The sequence below is a fragment of the Mesocricetus auratus genome, unplaced genomic scaffold, assembly GCF_017639785.1.
Source record: "Mesocricetus auratus isolate SY011 unplaced genomic scaffold, BCM_Maur_2.0 Super-Scaffold_100676, whole genome shotgun sequence".
Classification (NCBI taxonomy): domain Eukaryota; kingdom Metazoa; phylum Chordata; class Mammalia; order Rodentia; family Cricetidae; genus Mesocricetus; species Mesocricetus auratus.
In genome coordinates, this window is record NW_024429266.1 from 56688715 (window position 1) to 56708296 (window position 19582).

The 19582-nt window shown below is 50.0% G+C and overlaps 1 long non-coding RNA gene across 1 annotated transcript; it reads right to left on the minus strand.

The window, feature by feature from the left end:
* Window positions 1-4052: 4052 nt before the first annotated feature.
* Window positions 4053-18754, minus strand: LOC110341488. Its single transcript, XR_005874493.1, has 2 exons — window positions 18453-18754; window positions 4053-4286 (listed from the first exon to the last, which is right to left on the minus strand). It is a non-coding gene; the product is annotated as an uncharacterized LOC110341488 (long non-coding RNA).
* Window positions 18755-19582: the final 828 nt, after the last annotated feature.

Consider the following 19582-nt stretch of genomic DNA (forward strand, 5'->3'; position numbering starts at 1 on the left):
ACATACATGTACCTGCCACACTGCCACAGCCCTCAGATCATACCTGTGACCTCATAGAGAATAGGTCCCTATGAGCTATCAATTACAGATGTAGGGAGAGATCTTACATGCCCCTAGTACTGACCATGCCCATTTCGGCGTGGTCACAGGTACGTGGGAGAGGGCAGGGTGTAAGGGGCTAGGAGGAAGGGGACACCCCTCTCTTGGAGTTCCAGTCAAGGCTTGAAGACCAGCAGAGTGCTGACCTCATGTTCTCAGCTTCTCATGTAAGTGACTTCCCCCTCAATAAATATTATATGACAACCTACCCTGTGTAGCTCCACATTCCACATTATACAGAGGCAAATGGAAGCCTGGTTGATAGCTCTAGATGACTCTGGTAGGTAGCTCTAGATGACTCTGATACCACTCAGCAGTGGACTGCTGTGACATTAGAACCATCTCCTGGTCAGCCTAGAGGATGACAAGAAGGCAGAAAATCATGGGGACAGTTCCAGCAGTGTGTAGCGACCACTCTTCCCAGGAGATGAGGTGTCTAGCTGCAGTGGCATATAATGAGTTAGCCAGAAGGCCAGGACTCTGAAGCAGCAAGAAGAAAATTAGGGACAAGAAGGTTTAAGAGAACAGGTCATGATGAACCCACACCCCCAAATCACAAAAGCCTCCAATCTCCGTCCTACCCAACACTCTGCCCTCTTGAGGCTGATGCAACCATGCCATTTTCTGACAAGGTCAAAGACTCCTCTCACTTGCAAGAGAGAGCACATGTCCTCCAGATTGTCTGTGTGTTCCCTGTGTCTTAACCATGTGCTTCCCTGACATTCCAGCTTGCCCTCTACAGCAGGCCCTCCAGCCTCAGCATTTGATACCTCTGTGCATTTCCTCCGCCACCCACTACTGTGCCCTGTGCATCCTCTAGATCTCAGCTCAAAGGCCACCTCCTCAGGAAAGTCTGCCCAGATGGTCCCAGGTAGATGCAGCTGACCATTGTTGTCGACTCCACAGCTAGACACTGAGGCCTTCAATGCTGGCTCAGTCACTTGCTGGTGTGGCCTTTAGTGTGTTACTACTGTTCCTGTGCTTCTATTCCAGCCTTGTAAACTAAGCAAGGCTAGTGTGAGGATTAATTAATAGACAAGTAATAGCAATATTAATGATTGGACTTACAAACAATAAAACAGAAGTATCTAATAAATAATGCATTGCAGAATCTACAGGCAGAGAGGCAGGCCTGGTAGAGCTCACTGCATGCTATTAGTTGTACAAACATAGGCATGAGGGGAGCATGCGTCTTCTGCCCTCAGCAAAGTCTGGCTTCATAGCAGGCTCTCATGAAGAGCTTGTGGGATGCAAGAGTGATGTCTGGGGTGGGCAACAAAGACACAACCTCAGTTCAATGTTTACTGAGAACCCTGCGAAAACCATAACTGATTTTTGGCAGCTTCCTTGTCTGCATACATGATAATGCAGATGTTAGGTTGATTCCTATTTTTCTCTTTGTAATCATATACTTACATGATTCTACATTGTTCTTCCACCCCAGAAGCTCTGACTGAGGGAGGCCCAAATGCAGGAATGAGTCTGATGGCCATTTACAAGATGTAAAGAACTATATAATGTCAGTGTTGATCATTAGCAGATATACATAGTAAACTGGTGCTGGTATATTTAAGAGTCAAATCATTCTGTTTGTGTAGTAAATAGCATATTAGAGATACAAACTAAAATTTAAATTCAGATGATGGGTATCATTGGAGTTGGGCTTGAACTCGGGACTCCGGCCAGAGAAGAGCTATGGGTTTAGTGTCTGCAGAGAGCTGTGGAGAGAAAAGACGCAGCAGCCTGCATGTCTGCCAGCTGTAGGGTAAAAGGTCCAAGCCCAGTTCCTGCCTTGAAAATCCACTAAAACTCACCAATCCCTGAGCTTGAAAACCCACCCATTCTGAGCTTGAAAATCCACCAATGCCTGAGCTCAAAACCCCACCAATCCCTGAGCCTGAAACCCCATCAATCCCTGAGCATGAAAACCCACTAATCCCTGAGCCTGAAACCCCACCAATCCCTGAACTTGCCTTGAAATTCTACCAATCTCCACCCCCAAGAAGCCCTATATAAAGCCTTCATCTTTCTCAGTCCCCTTCTGCTTCTTGCCTGAGCAGAGGCAGCCACACTCTTGTGTCTCTCCTAATAAATCTCTTGTGTGAGGTTTGTTGTGAGGTGTGACTTTGTGGTATTTCTTGGCTTCCAACTGCCAGGATACCTTTCTCTTCAGAGCTGTAACACTTCCACTGGGGAAACCGCCCCACTCAGAGCTGCAACACCTCTGTTGGAGAAGCCTTTCACCTCAGAGCTGTAACACACCAGTCAGCTTGCATTTACCATCATGTGGCTCTTGGGACCCCTCAGGGATTTTTCTCCAGCATTTCGCTGATTTTCTGGCATCTGGCTCCACCTCTCCCAGATAGCCAAGGCAATAGCCTTCCCAGAATTCCTGAGTAGGCTTTGCTGGTGAATGTCAGTACTCAAACAGTCATGGGTCCAATCTAGGTAAATCCTGTGTCTCTGAGAACTCTGGAGACAGAGATCTGTCTATAGTCCAATGCCTCTCCCAGAAAACATCTATCCTGCTGTCCTTTCACCAGCTCAGACAGGCACCTGCTCTGGGCACAGTCTAAAGAAAAGGTGGGCCTACTGTCTGCAGAGGTCCCACGAAACTGAGAGGGTCTGTCCAGCAGCTGCCACCAAGCTTTCCTGGCTAGCTGGAGCCTCTACTCACTTCCTTTGAATCTCTTTGGCTCCATTCACTATCCTGCCTAAGAAAGACTGTCTGTCAATGGATGGCCTATGCTTATCTGAGATGAAGTCATAGAATCACCAGCAATCCTGGGGGAGACTCCTCAGTAATCACCCTGGGGAAACCACGACCAGCGAGAAGAGGCTGGATCTGAACCAGGCCTGTGGGCAGCCCAGGCGACTCCATGTGTTTTGAGCAGCGAACTGTTGTTTCTAAGAACTGCGGTGTGGGGCACAAGGAAGCCCTGCTGGCCTGAACCTGCTCCCCCAGCTGCATGGCCACCTTGTCTGAAAAACCTCTGTGCTTTAGAGGAGCAACTGCGTGTAAAGTGCCCATCTCTAGCTGCCCATCACACAGTTAAAGTGAGCACATGTTACTTTTAATAAAGGGGACTTTGTTGCAGGATTTGAAAACAAGTCAGAGGACTATGAGCTGACTGGGGGATCAGGACAAGGTAATGCTGAACTCCAGTGTGTCGGCTGTTGAACTGTTTGTTCCTCTTTTGGTACAAGACCTCACCTCTCAATCACATCCAGGGAACACTTACTGCATGGTTATTGTGTTTTAGGCCAGGTTAAGTTTTGTGGATGCAGAAGCTAAGTCAGTATCCCTCTGCCCCGGAAGGTGCTCTGCTGCTTGTGAGGCTGCCCCCAGAGCTGGTGACTGCCAGGCTGTGTAACAGGGAGGCTGTGTAATGGAGGGGGTGGTGTCCCAGGGAGTGGGCATGCTAGGCAGAAGGGGAGGTTTGAACAAGTGCCTGGAGGCATGAAATCAATTTGGAGACTGTGTCAGATGGGCATGAGCCGGGCAGCTGACAGCAAACAACCCAAAATAACAGCAGCTAGAGCAAACTACAGGCTTTTTCTCTCTCACACACGCAAAAGAAGGGCAGGGCTGGACACACAGAGCAGATACAGAAGGCCCCCGGTTACCAGGGGCCGGGCAGGGCAGGCTACACAGGGAATCAGAGCGTGGGCTCTTCAGGGTCCCTGCCGGACTTTAACCTCTCAGACCACAGGACAGTGAGGCCATGTCCATTCTCTTGCTCCTTTGTCTGTAAAGTGAGAACAGAGCTCTCTGTGTGGTGATTTCTGTGAGAAGTAAACTGTTTACTACAGGAAGCGTGTATGGGACAGAAGCTGGTGTACAGCTGAGTGTGCATGGCTCAGCCCTGTCTACTGCACAGAAGGTCATCGTCCCCATCGCCTACCACCACCCTGTTCACCCCGTCACAGAGAAAGAAGAGAAAAGACAGCCATGGCGGCATATATTTTAATATTCTGTTGTTTGCTCTGCCTCCCTCAGTATACGGCTTTTATTCCCAAGGTCCTTTGTGTTTCAGTGGCTGCTGAAGCTCCAGCCATTCCATCTCAACACCAGGCAGCAGAGATTTCCTTTAAACAGTTGTTCAGAATTCCCACTTGTCACATATCAGTGCCTGAACTTAATCTCGGGGCTTCTTGTTGAGGTTCAGACCCTTTAGTTGGATTCTCTAGGAAGAAAGAGGATACCCTTTGGTCAGAACGTGCTGCAGGGCTCAGCAGGTAAACCTGGGTCCTGGGTTTAGGCTAAGTTGCAGGAAACCAAACTATGGACAGCACTCACTGGCCTATCACATGCAAGGGCTGGATGCATTGCATCATATTGGCCTGCGCTTTCTTACTTTCAAAAGGGACATGAACTACTTTTCAGAGGCGGCTTCCCCAACCCCTCACCCTCATAGCATCTCAGAGCAGTGGGAGTTGGGCTGGAATTCTATCACCTGCTTACTCTGGCTGAATGACCTTGCCCTCCACACAGGCAGGGCTGCTGAGCACCGGGCTGCCTCTCTAGTGGAGAGGGAGAACAGTGCAAGCCTGTTCTCTTGCTCATGGGGGATACTGGGGTAACATTTAACTGGGGTCCCTTTGAGAAGCCAGGTCTGCAGGGCCACCCCCAGTTGTTCTCAGAGCCTAGGCGCCTCCATGATGAGTCAGGTGGTGGCATCTGGCCCTGCTGTATTGCTAGGGAGCTTTTGCCCCTCCCTGAAGTAGCACCGTTTGTCTTCCTAGCACTGTTCCCAAAGGAGAAGCAGGCACACTGAGGGTGGCGGTGGCTGGTTTCAGTTCTCCTCTGGGAGACGGTTGTATTGTATCCCGAACCTGTTTCTGCAGAACTGTTTTCTCCATCTAAGAAGCCTAGTGCTAACACAGTGAAGCAGAAATAAGGAATAAGTGCTGTGGGCCAGGAGGTCTAGGAGAAGTGTTACAGGGTGGTTCTGGCCCACAGGCTGCCGGGCAATGACAGGGAGCACTTGGGTCTGGTCTGGAGCCACCACCAGGCTGGATGGGGGCAGTGCAGCCACTCATCCATGTGACAGGTAAGGACAGAGCAAGACAGCTAAAGGAACCGGGGGTGGGGGGGGTTTGGGGGGGTGGGGGGTGGAGGGGAGGGGTGGCAGGCAGCGTCTAAGTCTGAGGACAGAGGCTCAGGAGCCACATGGGGACTTTTGCCACACCCTGCCCCTGCAGAACTGTTAGCAGTTTCCAGGCAAGAGGCTCCACCTTTTGTAGAAAAGACCGCAACAGAAATATTTGCAGAAATATTGAAACTCCTAAGCAGGATTTGGGAACCCTGAGATAAGGAGGCCAGAGGCAGAATCGGAAGGGCGAGTAATGAAATCCGCCTCAAGCCTTTAGGGATTTGAAGGCAACACAGAAAATTATATTGACTTAGTTCGGAGGAGTCTGTGATCCAAATCCAGAAATTTCCAAACTCCGGGTGGATCTGATGTCTGCCTAGCTGATGCTGTGCCCAAGAACCCTGAACTGTAAATTCTCATCGAGGTCAAGGCCTGCTATCACTTCACCACTAAGGACACTATCCTAGAAAGGGAAACTGAGGCCATGAGAGGCTAAGTGGCCTGATTTCTGGCCTCTGCTGTAAGTCAGGTAGAGGTAGGAGGACTGAGTGCCTCTCCAAAACCCACTGAGGTGATACGTCTATTCCCATCTTCCTGATTCGGAAACGGAAGCATGGTCATCAAAAATATGGATATGCCAGCATTTGGTAAGCATAGGAAGTCAGATCTCTGTGAGTTTGAGGCCAGCTTGGTCGACAGAACGAGTTCCAGGACAGGCTCCAAAGCCACAGAGAAACCCTGTCTCAAAAAAAAAAAAAGAGGATATACAAATGCCCATAAACATCCAGTCACAAACAGGAGGACAGGGCTACAATTCTAACCCAGTTGGTCTGACTCCAAAGATGGTGCTCTGACCTTTCTACTCTGCTGCTCTCCACCCAGCCATGTCTGAAAGTCATCACCCTTCTGCCCCTGTAAGCTCAGGCTGCTGGGTAGGACACTGGGGTCCTCCCAGACACAGGCCTCAGAAGCTGAAGTTTCCCTGGGGGAGGAGGCCGTGTCCCCGCCCTGGCTCTCTCAGCAGTTTTTTCATTAACTCCTCTGTCGCAAACCTCCATAATCAGAGTCAGGGTGCTGGGGTCACACAGACCATAGCTAGATCTCCAGTTTTACCAGCAGCTGTATCAAGGTAAACAACAGTTCCGACCCCGATTGTCTGGTACTCGCCCTCTAACCAACTGCATTGCTGAACTCCCCACTCTGAGCAGGGCTCTGTTCCCATGCCTGGCGCCCTCTACTGGTGGATGTGGCTCCCTTGGCTGCAAACCTGAGAGGCGGGGAGGGGGAAGGGGGGAACGGTGATATTAGCTCTGGTTTGGGGCACCTCACCCAGAGGCCAGCCTGTAACACACAGGTCATGCCTGGAAATGTGACAACTGGGTATTTCTAGACATTAACACTGCCATTTTCTCCACGTAGTGAATGTAGGCCCCATAGACCCTTGCCTTGCTTGTAGACCTACTGAGTGTCCCTCCTCTCCCAAGGTTTCTTGTGGTGTGAAATTCCAAGCGTAAGAAAAAGGACTTCCCTTGTGCTGCTGCCACGGCACCGGCGACAATCTTGGGTGCTGCTCCAAACTCCCAAACAGCCGCTGCCAGTTTGGCCTCTGTGTCAAACAACTCCGCTGTCCTAGCATGGAGGAAGTTTGGGAAAAGCCTGCTCAACCCAACTCCTCTTAACTGGTCCTGCACCCTCAGAAAAGACACAGAGTGTGGGATGTAATGTAGGAGAGGAAAAAGAAAAGAAAAAGACACAAAAGGACAGATGCCTTGTGACAGCCTTCCCTGCTTTTAGCCTTCCCACGTCTGCTAACCCTGGGCTGGCCATGCCCAGTCCACCTCTGTGTATGCCAGTTATCTGCTTTTCCCGTTTGGATGTATTATTTCATGTATGTGAATGCTTTGCCTGCATGTGTCTGATCCCTGGGAACTGGAGTTATGGGTCGAAGCTTGCCAGCACCACGTCAATGCCTAGAAGTAGACTCAGGTCCTCTGCAAGAGCAGCATTAGGATTGCTCTTAACCAGTGAGCCACCTCTCTCTCCAGCCCCAGCTTTATACTTTGTGGGAAGAACTAATGAAATATGAGCAAAAGAAAAAGAATGATTTCTGTTTTATTTAGGTCCAACACTTTGCCCGTCAAAGCAATTTACTAAAACCAACAGGCAAGCAAACAAACAGCTTTACATCTAGGTGTGGTTGAGTTGCCTGTAACAGGGCAGTAAGGACAAGGGCTGGGGAGGAAAATCATGAGAATCCCAAGGCACAGTGCTTCAGGCCTTCAGTGAAACAGAGATCAATCACAGCAGACGTCTTATGGACATGATTTATGAAAGAAAAGCAAAGGGAAGAAAAGTGGGTCTGTACTTACAAGAAAGGTCATGGGCTTATATCAAAAATTATCAAATGCCCATTTATAGTTTCCAAGGCAATGTCTAAGGTGGGTAATATTTCACCTGACTCTTGGACAAGGGTTTCTCTTACATTGGTGACAGCCAAAGCTTTCAGAGCCCAGCAAGGCAAGAGATCCCAGTACAACCAAAGGCTAATTAGGAAATCAATGCATCCAGGCCTAATTGACAATGCTAATCGTTGCTCTGCACCACTGGACTCAGTGGAGCCTGTCAGTGAGAGATCAGGCCTGAGGTTTGCACAAGGAAGCAGGGTGCTTTGCTCAGCAGACATGGACCTGATCAATAACTTTCAGTATGGTGGCCTGTGACCTTCTGCTCAGTAACAAATGCTTCCAAGCCTCTAATAGACTTCACACACTGTGCTTATGCTTGGCTGTTCCCAGGAGATCTTCTTCCCCCTGGCATGCTCCACCACTCCACTCTAGCTCCTGAGCTGCTCGGAGAAGCCCTCCCTGCTGAGCCTGTAAATCCCCTCCTTCTTCCCCTCAGCTGTGTTTGTTTGGGGGGAAACCTTAACCATGGCGAGGGATGACTAGAAGTCAGCACTTCTCTCTAGCCTCCTGCACTGTTTCCCCACCCTGCCCCCTTACTCTGTTGGAAGAATGGGAAGCAACTTTGCAAGTACCAAAACTTCCCATCCCCCCCCCCCCGTGACAATCAAGGAAAGGCTCCGAAAGCAGAGCTCATGCCTGTCCAGTCCTTGACGTGTAGCACAGTGAATGGCGGAGTCTTCCATCGGCTTCCATTTGCTGGGTTCCCTGCAACTGTCTAGAGGCTCCAGGAAGTGGAGGAGCTGAGATAATAAATAAGGATGGAGCTGTTGCCGCCTTCATCACTCATGTGTGTCACACACAGTTCATTTCCCCAGGGCATCCAAGTTCTAGTTCACTGATCTACCTGTTAATACACGTGTGCTCCTCCCGGTAGGTTATCCTCTGCACGTCGGCATCCTTAGTGTGCAGCAGCACACACTTGACACACAGGTGGGCTCCAGTGACACATATGGAGTTGTCGAGTGGCTGACAGTCACTATGGTTTCCCCCTCCTCCTGGCTCCTTCTGCATTCCATCATCCTATCCCTTAGCAGAAGTCTACCTTCACTTCAGCAAACCATCCCCCCCCCAAGCGTCAAACAGGAAACAACATAGGCACGTGGGACATGCGGTCCCCACTGCAGCATTCGAGACTCTACCATTGTGTACGGAAGCAGCCATAGACTCTCCATAGAGAGTAGGCATGGCTCCGTTCCAGTAAAGCTTTATGTATAAAAAGTGGGGCCGGGCAGGATTTGGCAGACATTCTCAAAGCTGCTGTTACAGAAAAGAAACAATGCTGAAAAAGGAGCTATCCTTGGTACCTTCATCTTCTCCAGGCAGCCCAGGAAGGGAAGGCCTAGGCTGTGAGTGCCCGTGTTCACGTATGGGGGACAGCTTCCCTCCACCAATCAGCACCTCCACCTCTTTCTGCCACGGGGTTGCTGTATCACAGACACAAAAGCTGGCACCATAGCCTGGCCACTTATTAACTGGTGACCGAATTCACCATTAGGCTTCTCTTCCGCCTTCACAGAAGTGGGCAACACTACTACTTTTGATGAACCAGCCTGACTTCATCTTAGGCTTAACAATCTTATAGTAGAGGCAAACTAGGCTCATTCTTGTTTATGATTAAACCTCTGCTTCTCCCTGTAACCCACCTCCCTGCTCCCACCTGTAACCGTAACTACACATGGTTCTGTACTGCCTGTTCCAGGAAACAGCAACGGCAACCAGGTCTTTGTTTCAGAAAGTTGCAACCCCACTTTAGCTTCAAAACAATTTTGTGGCTTTATGACCACCTCGCAACCATGTCTTTGTTTCGGGGAGTCATTATGCTCATGTTCTACTCCTGTAACCCATCTATTTTGCCTGCCAAGTCCCCCGTTTGGAAACTGCCTATCCTTGCCTTCCTCACATCTAATACTGATCTCTCGAAACTCACTTTAGGGAGAGATGGGTACATGATTTTAAAAAGCTTGCTTTAATTATCTGCATGCTTTAATTAACTTGGTCGTGGTGATTTGGGTGGGTGGTCTTACACCTCCCATCTCTGAGAGTAACACTTTCTCACGGAACTCTCCTAGGGGGCACTGGCACAGAGCACATAACATCACAATGTAGCAGCCAATGGTGCCCATATTACTATCTACTGACATGCTTCTCCGTTTAAAAACACAACTAAGTCTGCGATGAAGAGCACGGGCACCTGAACCAGTCAGCAAGACTTGGAAGGTAACCTCACCTCTTACTGACGCTGGGAACTCGGGGAGCGGCTTGCTAGGTCTGCACGTTAGTTTGACTAACTAGCAAGGTTGTTCTGAGGACTAAATGAATCATTGCAGGCACAGGGCTTCGACGGATGTCTATGGAAGTGCTTGCTATACCAGCACCAATTGAGGAAAGCATCCCTGGGTCTCTGGACCTTCATCAGCCCTGGGGTCCTGGTGTTACTCTCCTGGCTCACTCAAAGTGCCCCAGCATAATGCTTCCTCTGGCCATGTTGCAGCTCTGGGCTTCCATTGTCTATTCAGCGGGATTCAAAACCCCCTATATTCTCTTACCTACACTCAAGAAACCCTTTCCTGGTGTCTTGGAGCCAGTGGGTGAGCTATCTTCTTTTCTGCACCCCTCTCTCCTCACTCCTACCCTGGGATATTTGTGTCCCTGCTATTTATTTAGTGCAACCAATCAGGCCACTTGTGATGTAGTGATTGGCATCCTACCAGCTGAACAAGAATAGAATTGAGTCCCCAGCTCCCTCCAAGACATCATTCTTGACTGCCACTCATGGCCCTTGTGGGTGGGGGGTGGGAGAGGGAAGGGGTTTGGGGTCTTCTAGTGTCTGCCAAAGTGGCTTGAATCTCTTAGTATCGGGCAACCAGAAACTTGACTGTCGCCTTTGTTTGAGGCAAACTGTATTCCTCCCAACTTCAAGTCTCCTCCTGGTAGCCCAACAGCTCAGGGCAGGACATATCCTACAATACAGGGCAGGGCAGGACACATTCTACAGGACAGCTCAGGGCAGGACATATCCTACAATACAGGGCAGGGCAGGACACATTCTACAGGACAGCTCAGGGCAGGACATATCCTACAATACAGGGCAGGGCAGGACACATTCTACAGGACAGCTCAGGGCAGGACATATCCTACAATACAGGGCAGGGCAGGACACATTCTACAGGACAGCTCAGGGCAGGACATATCCTACAATACAGGGCAGGGCAGGACACATTCTACAGGACAGCTCAGGGCAGGACATATCCTACAATACAGGGCAGGGCAGGACACATTCTACAGGACAGCTCAGGGCAGGACATATCCTACAATACAGGGCAGGGCAGGACACATTCTACAGGACAGCTCAGGGCAGGACATATCCTACAATACAGGGCAGGGCAGGACACATTCTACAGGACAGCTCAGGGCAGGACATATCCTACAATACAGGGCAGGGCAGGACACATTCTACAGGACAGCTCAGGGCAGGACATATCCTACAATACAGGGCAGGGCAGGACACATTCTACAGGACAGCTCAGGGCAGGACATATCCTACAATACAGGGCAGGGCAGGACACATTCTACAGGACAGCTCAGGGCAGGACATATCCTACAATACAGGGCAGGGCAGGACACATTCTACAGGACAGCTCAGGGCAGGACATATCCTACAATACAGGGCAGGGCAGGACACATTCTACAGGACAGCTCAGGGCAGGACATATCCTACAATACAGGGCAGGGCAGGACACATTCTACAGGACAGCTCAGGGCAGGACATATCCTACAATACAGGGCAGGGCAGGACACATTCTACAGGACAGCTCAGGGCAGGACATATCCTACAATACAGGGCAGGGCAGGACACATTCTACAGGACAGCTCAGGGCAGGACATATCCTACAATACAGGGCAGGGCAGGACACATTCTACAGGACAGCTCAGGGCAGGACATATCCTACAATACAGGGCAGGGCAGGACACATTCTACAGGACAGCTCAGGGCAGGACATATCCTACAATACAGGGCAGGGCAGGACACATTCTACAGGACAGCTCAGGGCAGGACATATCCTACAATACAGGGCAGGGCAGGACACATCCTGCAGGACAGCTCAGGGCAGGACATATCCTACAATACAGGGCAGGGCAGGACACATTCTACAGGACAGCTCAGGGCAGGACATATCCTACAATACAGGGCAGGGCAGGACACATTCTACAGGACAGCTCAGGGCAGGACATATCCTACAATACAGGGCAGGGCAGGACACATTCTACAGGACAGCTCAGGGCAGGACATATCCTACAATACAGGGCAGGGCAGGACACATTCTACAGGACAGCTCAGGGCAGGACATATCCTACAATACAGGGCAGGGCAGGACACATTCTACAGGACAGCTCAGGGCAGGACATATCCTACAATACAGGGCAGGGCAGGACACATTCTACAGGACAGCTCAGGGCAGGACATATCCTACAATACAGGGCAGGGCAGGACACATTCTACAGGACAGCTCAGGGCAGGACATATCCTACAATACAGGGCAGGGCAGGACACATTCTACAGGACAGCTCAGGGCAGGACATATCCTACAATACAGGGCAGGGCAGGACACATTCTGCAGGACAGCTCAGGGCAGGACATATCCTACAATACAGGGCAGGGCAGGACACATTCTACAGGACAGCTCAGGGCAGGACATATCCTACAATACAGGGCAGGGCAGGACACATCCTGCAGGACAGCTCAGGGCAGGACATATCCTACAATACAGGGCAGGGCAGGACACATCCTACAGGACAGCTCAGGGCAGGACATATCCTACAATACAGGGCAGGGCAGGACACATCCTGCAGGACAGCTCAGGGCAGGACATATCCTACAATACAGGGCAGGGCAGGACACATTCTACAGGACAGCTCAGGGCAGGACATATCCTACAATACAGGGCAGGGCAGGACACATTCTACAGGACAGCTCAGGGCAGGACATATCCTACAATACAGGGCAGGGCAGGACACATTCTGCAGGACAGCTCAGGGCAGGACATATCCTACAATACAGGGCAGGGCAGGACACATTCTACAGGACAGCTCAGGGCAGGACATATCCTACAATACAGGGCAGGGCAGGACACATCCTGCAGGACAGCTCAGGGCAGGACATATCCTACAATACAGGGCAGGGCAGGACACATTCTACAGGACAGCTCAGGGCAGGACATATCCTACAATACAGGGCAGGGCAGGACACATTCTACAGGACAGCTCAGGGCAGGACATATCCTACAATACAGGGCAGGGCAGGACACATTCTACAGGACAGCTCAGGGCAGGACATATCCTACAATACAGGGCAGGGCAGGACACATTCTACAGGACAGCTCAGGGCAGGACATATCCTACAATACAGGGCAGGGCAGGACACATTCTACAGGACAGCTCAGGGCAGGACATATCCTACAATACAGGGCAGGGCAGGACACATTCTACAGGACAGCTCAGGGCAGGACATATCCTACAATACAGGGCAGGGCAGGACACATTCTACAGGACAGCTCAGGGCAGGACATATCCTACAATACAGGGCAGGGCAGGACACATTCTACAGGACAGCTCAGGGCAGGACATATCCTACAATACAGGGCAGGGCAGGACACATTCTACAGGACAGCTCAGGGCAGGACATATCCTACAATACAGGGCAGGGCAGGACACATTCTACAGGACAGCTCAGGGCAGGACATATCCTACAATACAGGGCAGGGCAGGACACATTCTACAGGACAGCTCAGGGCAGGACATATCCTACAATACAGGGCAGGGCAGGACACATTCTACAGGACAGCTCAGGGCAGGACATATCCTACAATACAGGGCAGGGCAGGACACATTCTACAGGACAGCTCAGGGCAGGACATATCCTACAATACAGGGCAGGGCAGGACACATTCTACAGGACAGCTCAGGGCAGGACATATCCTACAATACAGGGCAGGGCAGGACACATTCTACAGGACAGCTCAGGGCAGGACATATCCTACAATACAGGGCAGGGCAGGACACATTCTACAGGACAGCTCAGGGCAGGACATATCCTACAATACAGGGCAGGGCAGGACACATTCTACAGGACAGCTCAGGGCAGGACATATCCTACAATACAGGGCAGGGCAGGACACATTCTACAGGACAGCTCAGGGCAGGACATATCCTACAATACAGGGCAGGGCAGGACACATTCTACAGGACAGCTCAGGGCAGCTGCACAACCTGCAGGTGACAGGATGCTCTTCCCTTCCTACGTACTTCTAGACACTGACCTGAGGGAATGGATGCTGGTTGAGTAGGGTAAGCACTGGAGGGTGGTCAGGTTACTGCGCAGCAGCAGCAGCAGAAAGGGGCCATAACAATGGGAGCTGCCTCTCATTCCATGCTCATGAAGGTGCAGAAAAGTCTTCTTTTAGAAGCTATGGGATGCCCCAGTCAGACAAGGGTTAAACAAAATTAAATCTCCCTGGACCACATTGGATTTTCTTCCTAGGATCAGTTGCTTCTTTGTCTCCAGGCCACCCCCAGGCAGCCTGGGCCTCTTCCCAGGACTGAAGCTGCTTGTGTGCATTTCTGTGGAGATGCTGATGCTACTTATCCCCTGGGCCCCCTGGATCTTTTCAGCACTCCAGCCCCCTCAGAGATTGGCTCCATTCCTGCCTGCCCCAAGTAGCTCTGAACTTTTTTCAAAGAAGTACCCCTGTCAGCTCTTCTCTGGGCTCCCTGCCTTGCTCTCTTGGCTCCCTCCTTTCAACAAGCGAAATCTTCATCTTATTATCTGACTTCTGAGGGAACTGGGCCTTTCTTCCCTCTGAACATCCATCAAACAAAATAGAACATGAATTAAGTGAGTCTCTTCCAACACCAAAGCAGCTGTGCTCTGTGAAAGAGGGGCTAGGACTTCTGGCCGGCCAGCCATGCTGAGCAGATGGGAAAGAGCTGTGCCTCCCAGTCTCACCTCTCTCCAAATCTGGGAGCTGGGGTGGCTGGAAAAAATAGAACCAAAAAGAAACTCAAAGCCACAGCTAAGCCCAAGGTTAAGAGAGAAGTCCTTGTGTTGGACTGACAGAGGAAATTCCACATCAAGATGACATCATGTCAGAAGGAAAACAGCTCGTGATATTATGATCATCTTGACTGGGGCTGAGTATTGAGCTTAAACCGCCGAGGAGTCTTGGCCTCAGACCTTGTGTAGCAGAGCTGAACTGTCACAGAGAGGTGGGGATCTCCAGGGCTGGTGCATCTATGATGTGGAAATCGAGAGAACGTCAGTCTTGCCTATTGGCAAGGAAAGACTAGTGTCCACATATCAAGGACTCAGTACCCTCAGCCAATGGGCAGGCTTGGATTCTATTGTGTCCATCCAAGCTTAAACAAAACAAAACATAAAAGGCGGCCAAAGCTGCTAAAACTTGGAGTAGCTGGCAGATGCCTTTAGAGAAGCAACTCTCCCAGACAGGTCTATGATCAAGGCTACAAGAGAATGCTATGGAGAACAAGTCACAATCAAAGAAAAAAGTCACAGTCCAAGCTGGAACCACCATAAGGGATCATCATCAGGCATGGCAGATAAAAGAATTCTTACTCTTGATTATATATATATATATATATATATATATATATATATATATATATGAATGATACTTTGAGAAGTTTATGAAGACTGGCAAGCTAAGCAATAGTGTAGAGACCACCTCGAATGCCCATTCCTGATAATGAACTTGATGTCTATAGCCATCCTGGAGCCTTCACCCAGTGACTGATGGAAGCAGAGGCAAACACCCACAGTTAAACACTGAACTGAACCCAAGGAACCCAGTGACAGAGAGAGGAGCGATGAGCAAATTGGCAAAGAATGGGCTGGCAAAACCAGCAGAGACAGCTGATCTGAACAGGGGAGAGCTCTTGGACACCAGACCGACAGCTGGGAGGCCAGCATGGGACTGATCCAGACCCCCCGAATGTGAGAGTCAGTGAGGAGGCCTGGGCAACTTATGGGGTCCTGGGCAGTGGATAAGTGTTTATCCCTGGCGTACAAACAGACTTCGTGTGTCCATAACACAAAGAGGGATGCTCTCCTCAGCCTGGACTCTTAGGGGAGTGTCTGGACCCTGCCCTGAGTGAAATGAAAGACTCTAGATATCCCCTATGTGGAAGGAAGTGAAGATAGGGTGGGAGGCTGGGGGGGATGCGGGAGGAGGGGAGGGAGAGGGAACTGGGATTGACATGTGAAACAAGCTATTTAAAATTAAAATAATAAAAAATTTTTAAAAAGAAGTTTATGAAGGAGGCTAGAGAGATGGCCCACCATTTAAAATTACTTACTACTCTTCCAGAGACTAGAGTTCAATTCCCAAGACTCACATCACACAGCTCACAACTGTCTGTGACTCCAGCTCCAAGGGGATCCCACAGTTTGGGCCTCCATGGGCATCAACACTCATGTTCATGTACCCCCACCCAGATATACATAAACACAAATGATTTTTGAAAATTGTAAATTTAGCTGCAGGCCTAGCTTAATGATAGAGCACAGGTTAGGCTCTGGGTTCAATCTCCAGCACTGTAATAAGTTAAATATTAAAATGTTAAAAAAAGAATAGATACCAGGACCATAAGAACAATGCAACACAAAAAAAGATATAGTTATCAAGGGAACATATGGAATAAAACAATAAATCTCAAATGTTAAACATTCAACATAAAGGGTGAATCACAGCTTTTTCAAGATCAAAGAGAGAATTAGTCAGATTTTTAAAAAGTTGGAACTGAAGTAAAATCTAGAGTATAACTTGAGACAAAGAGTTGAAAACATGAAGTAAAGCTAGGGAGTGAGCAGGACAGAGTGAGGAAGGTGGGTGCATATTAAATAAGAGCCATGAAAGGAAAGAAAAGTGAAAGACAAAATGCTTAGAACAAACAGCTACCAACCCAGTTCTATACCCAGCTCAACTATCATGTAAGAGTGACTGTAAAATGAAGATGTTTTAAGACATTTGCGGAGTGGGATTACTGCTCTCAGATTTATCTCGAAAACATGGTGGTTTAAATAAGAATGACCCCAATAACTCATATATGTGAATGCTTAGTCATCAGGGTGTGGAGCTCTTTGAAAAGATTAGAAGGTCTTGGAGGATGTGTGTCACTTTGGGTAGACTTTGAGGTTTCAAAAACCCATGCCAGGTCCAGTCTCCCCCCCCCACCTCTCTCTCTCTTTCAGCTACTTCTACAGCACCATGTCTGCCTGCATGCCACCATGTCCCCTGCCATGATGATAATGGACTAAACTGTTGAAACTGTAAGCCAGCCACAATTAAATGTTTCTTTTTGTAAGAGTTGCCTTGGCCGTGAGGTTTCTCCACATCAATAGAACAGTGACCACAACAAAAATAATGAAACTGCTTTTAAACACTATTAGTGGCATTACAGGTGCTTTATCTGGCCTGGTGGTAAGGTCTCTCCTCATGGCTACACAGGAGGTAAGGCAGGAGGGGCAGAAGTGAGACCTGCTTGGCCAACTTAATGAATCCATCTCAAAGCAAGATCAAATAGAGGGATGGCACAGTTAAGAGCTGAGATGTTCCTCAGAGGGCTGCATTCCGGTCCCAGCACCCACATGGCCGCCCACAACCACCTGTAACTCCAGTTCCAGAGGACCCTCTGTCCCCTCTGACCTCATTGACACCAGACACACCTGTAGTACTCAGACATAAATGTGGCAAAATATACATTCACATTAAAATAAGTAAAATAAAGTGGAATACGTAAATAAACATAAAATGCAACTAAGATATTGTTTTGTGGGAAGTATTTTTTAAGAGTTACTATTTTATAGGCTAGTAAATATTAAATATTCATGTGGCTCAGTTTAACAGAGAGAGGGAAGCTTCCCAGATTTGCCAGGGACATACCAATCCTAACACATTATGAAGACTTTGAATAGCTCAGGGAAAGGTAGAAGTAAGTCATGTCAGATTTTAAGTACACATTCTAAATGTTAAGGATATATAGTACAGGAAAAATGCTTGTAAGAATAGAATGTATAGATGAGGGACTGAGCAGGGCAAAGAGACCTATGCACAGGCTGGGGTGTTCTGTCCTGGCTGAGGAGGAAGCATGGGCCCACCTGGTACCTCGTGGCGTCAGGCAGAAGGGCATTATTATAGTGAGCAGATGTATGGTGGGGTGTGGGTGGGGGGGGGACAGAGACAGAGACAGAGAGAGACAGAGATAGAGACAGAGAGTAGTTCTTTTCCCGTGGGTGGAGCCAGATCTGAAGAGGTGACAGTGATGAAGAGGCCTGAGGTGGGCGACTTGATTGCTACCCAGGGCTGCTACTGGGATCCGTGTCTGTGTTCATGGCTCTCATGCAGCCATGGTCTGTGTTGATGTCTGTGGCTCCTGATACTAGTGAAGGTCAGGGAAAATGGCTGCTCAGAGTTGGCCCCACCCCTCACTGGCTGCAACACTAGGGAGAACTAGTCCCACCTCCTGCTGGCTGAAACACTCAGGAGAGAGGTCTTACACCACACAGTAGAGCTGATCCTGGTCAACGGGGCATGGGTGAGCTGGTCCTGAGGGTGTGAGAATGGGAGAGCAGGCCACTCCCTTCTTGTCTGCCATGTGGTGGTATGGGTGAGGGAAAGATGCCCTCTTCCCCTTGCCTCTTGACACCTGTAGCAGCTGAGAGACCTGACCCAACTCCTTGCCATATACAGCACTCAGGAGAATGGGCTCTGCACCTTACCTGGACAGCACAGTAGAGTTGACCCCGTAGACAGCGGCAAGGGTGAACCACCCTGAGTAAGTGAGAGGGGCCTAGCTGGTACCACCTCCCTAGTCTTCGCTGTGGTAGTGGGGGCGAGGGAAAGACTCCCTTCTCCCTTGCCCCTACCACCTCCAGCTGCCGAGGGAGCTGGCCCTCCCCTTTACCAGCTGAAACTCTCCAGAAGTGGGCCCTGCACTTCATCTGGGCAGCACAGTGGAGCTGACCGTGTAGGCAGAGGAGCAGGTAAGCTGTGAGCATGGGGTAGCTGGTCATACCCTCCTCCTCTGCCTGTGGTGGTGATGGAGAGGAAAAGAAGCCCCTCCCCCCTTGCCCCTGCCACCTGTGGCGGGGGAGGGAGCTGAGCCTCTCCCAGACCAGCTGCAGCACCTGGGAAAGTGGGTCTCACATGGGCAGCCCAGCATAGCTAATCCTATCAATGGGGATGCAGGTGAGCCGACCCTGAGGATGTGAGCATGGGGGATCTGGCCCCAGACCTCACCTGCCATATGGTGGTGTGGGTGGGGGGAGGGGTGCCCCTCCCCCACCTCTCAATGTCTGTGGCAGGTGGGAGAGCTGGCCCTGAGGTCATAAGAGCAGGAAAGCTGTCCCTACCCTTCACCAGCTGCAGCACTGGGTGGAGAGGCCCCTACACCTTCCTGGACAACACAGTAGAGCTGGCCCTGGGGGTGTAGGTGAGGGAGAGCTGACCCTGAGGGTGTGGAAGCAGGAGAACTGGCCCCACCCCTTACTCATCGCTGCAAAGGGTGAACCAGCCTGGGCAAAGCTGAAGAGCTCACCCTGGTGGTGAAGACAGGGGAACCTGGTGGGTTGACCAACCCTGCAACTGCCAAGGCGCAGAACCCAACATCCACCCCACCTGTGATCAGTGAGAACATGCGAAGGAGCCGGTCCTGCAGACCCAAAGCTGCAGGGTCTCCACGACACAGGGCAGCAACAGAATAACCAAGAGAAATCCCAGGGAGGGTCCAACATCGATAGTGTAATAAAAACCAGGAACCAGAAATCTTGACTCAGACCAATGACTCTTTGCAATGAACACTTTCAAGTAAAGATATATGGATATCATGAAGTGTTTACTTCATGATCCA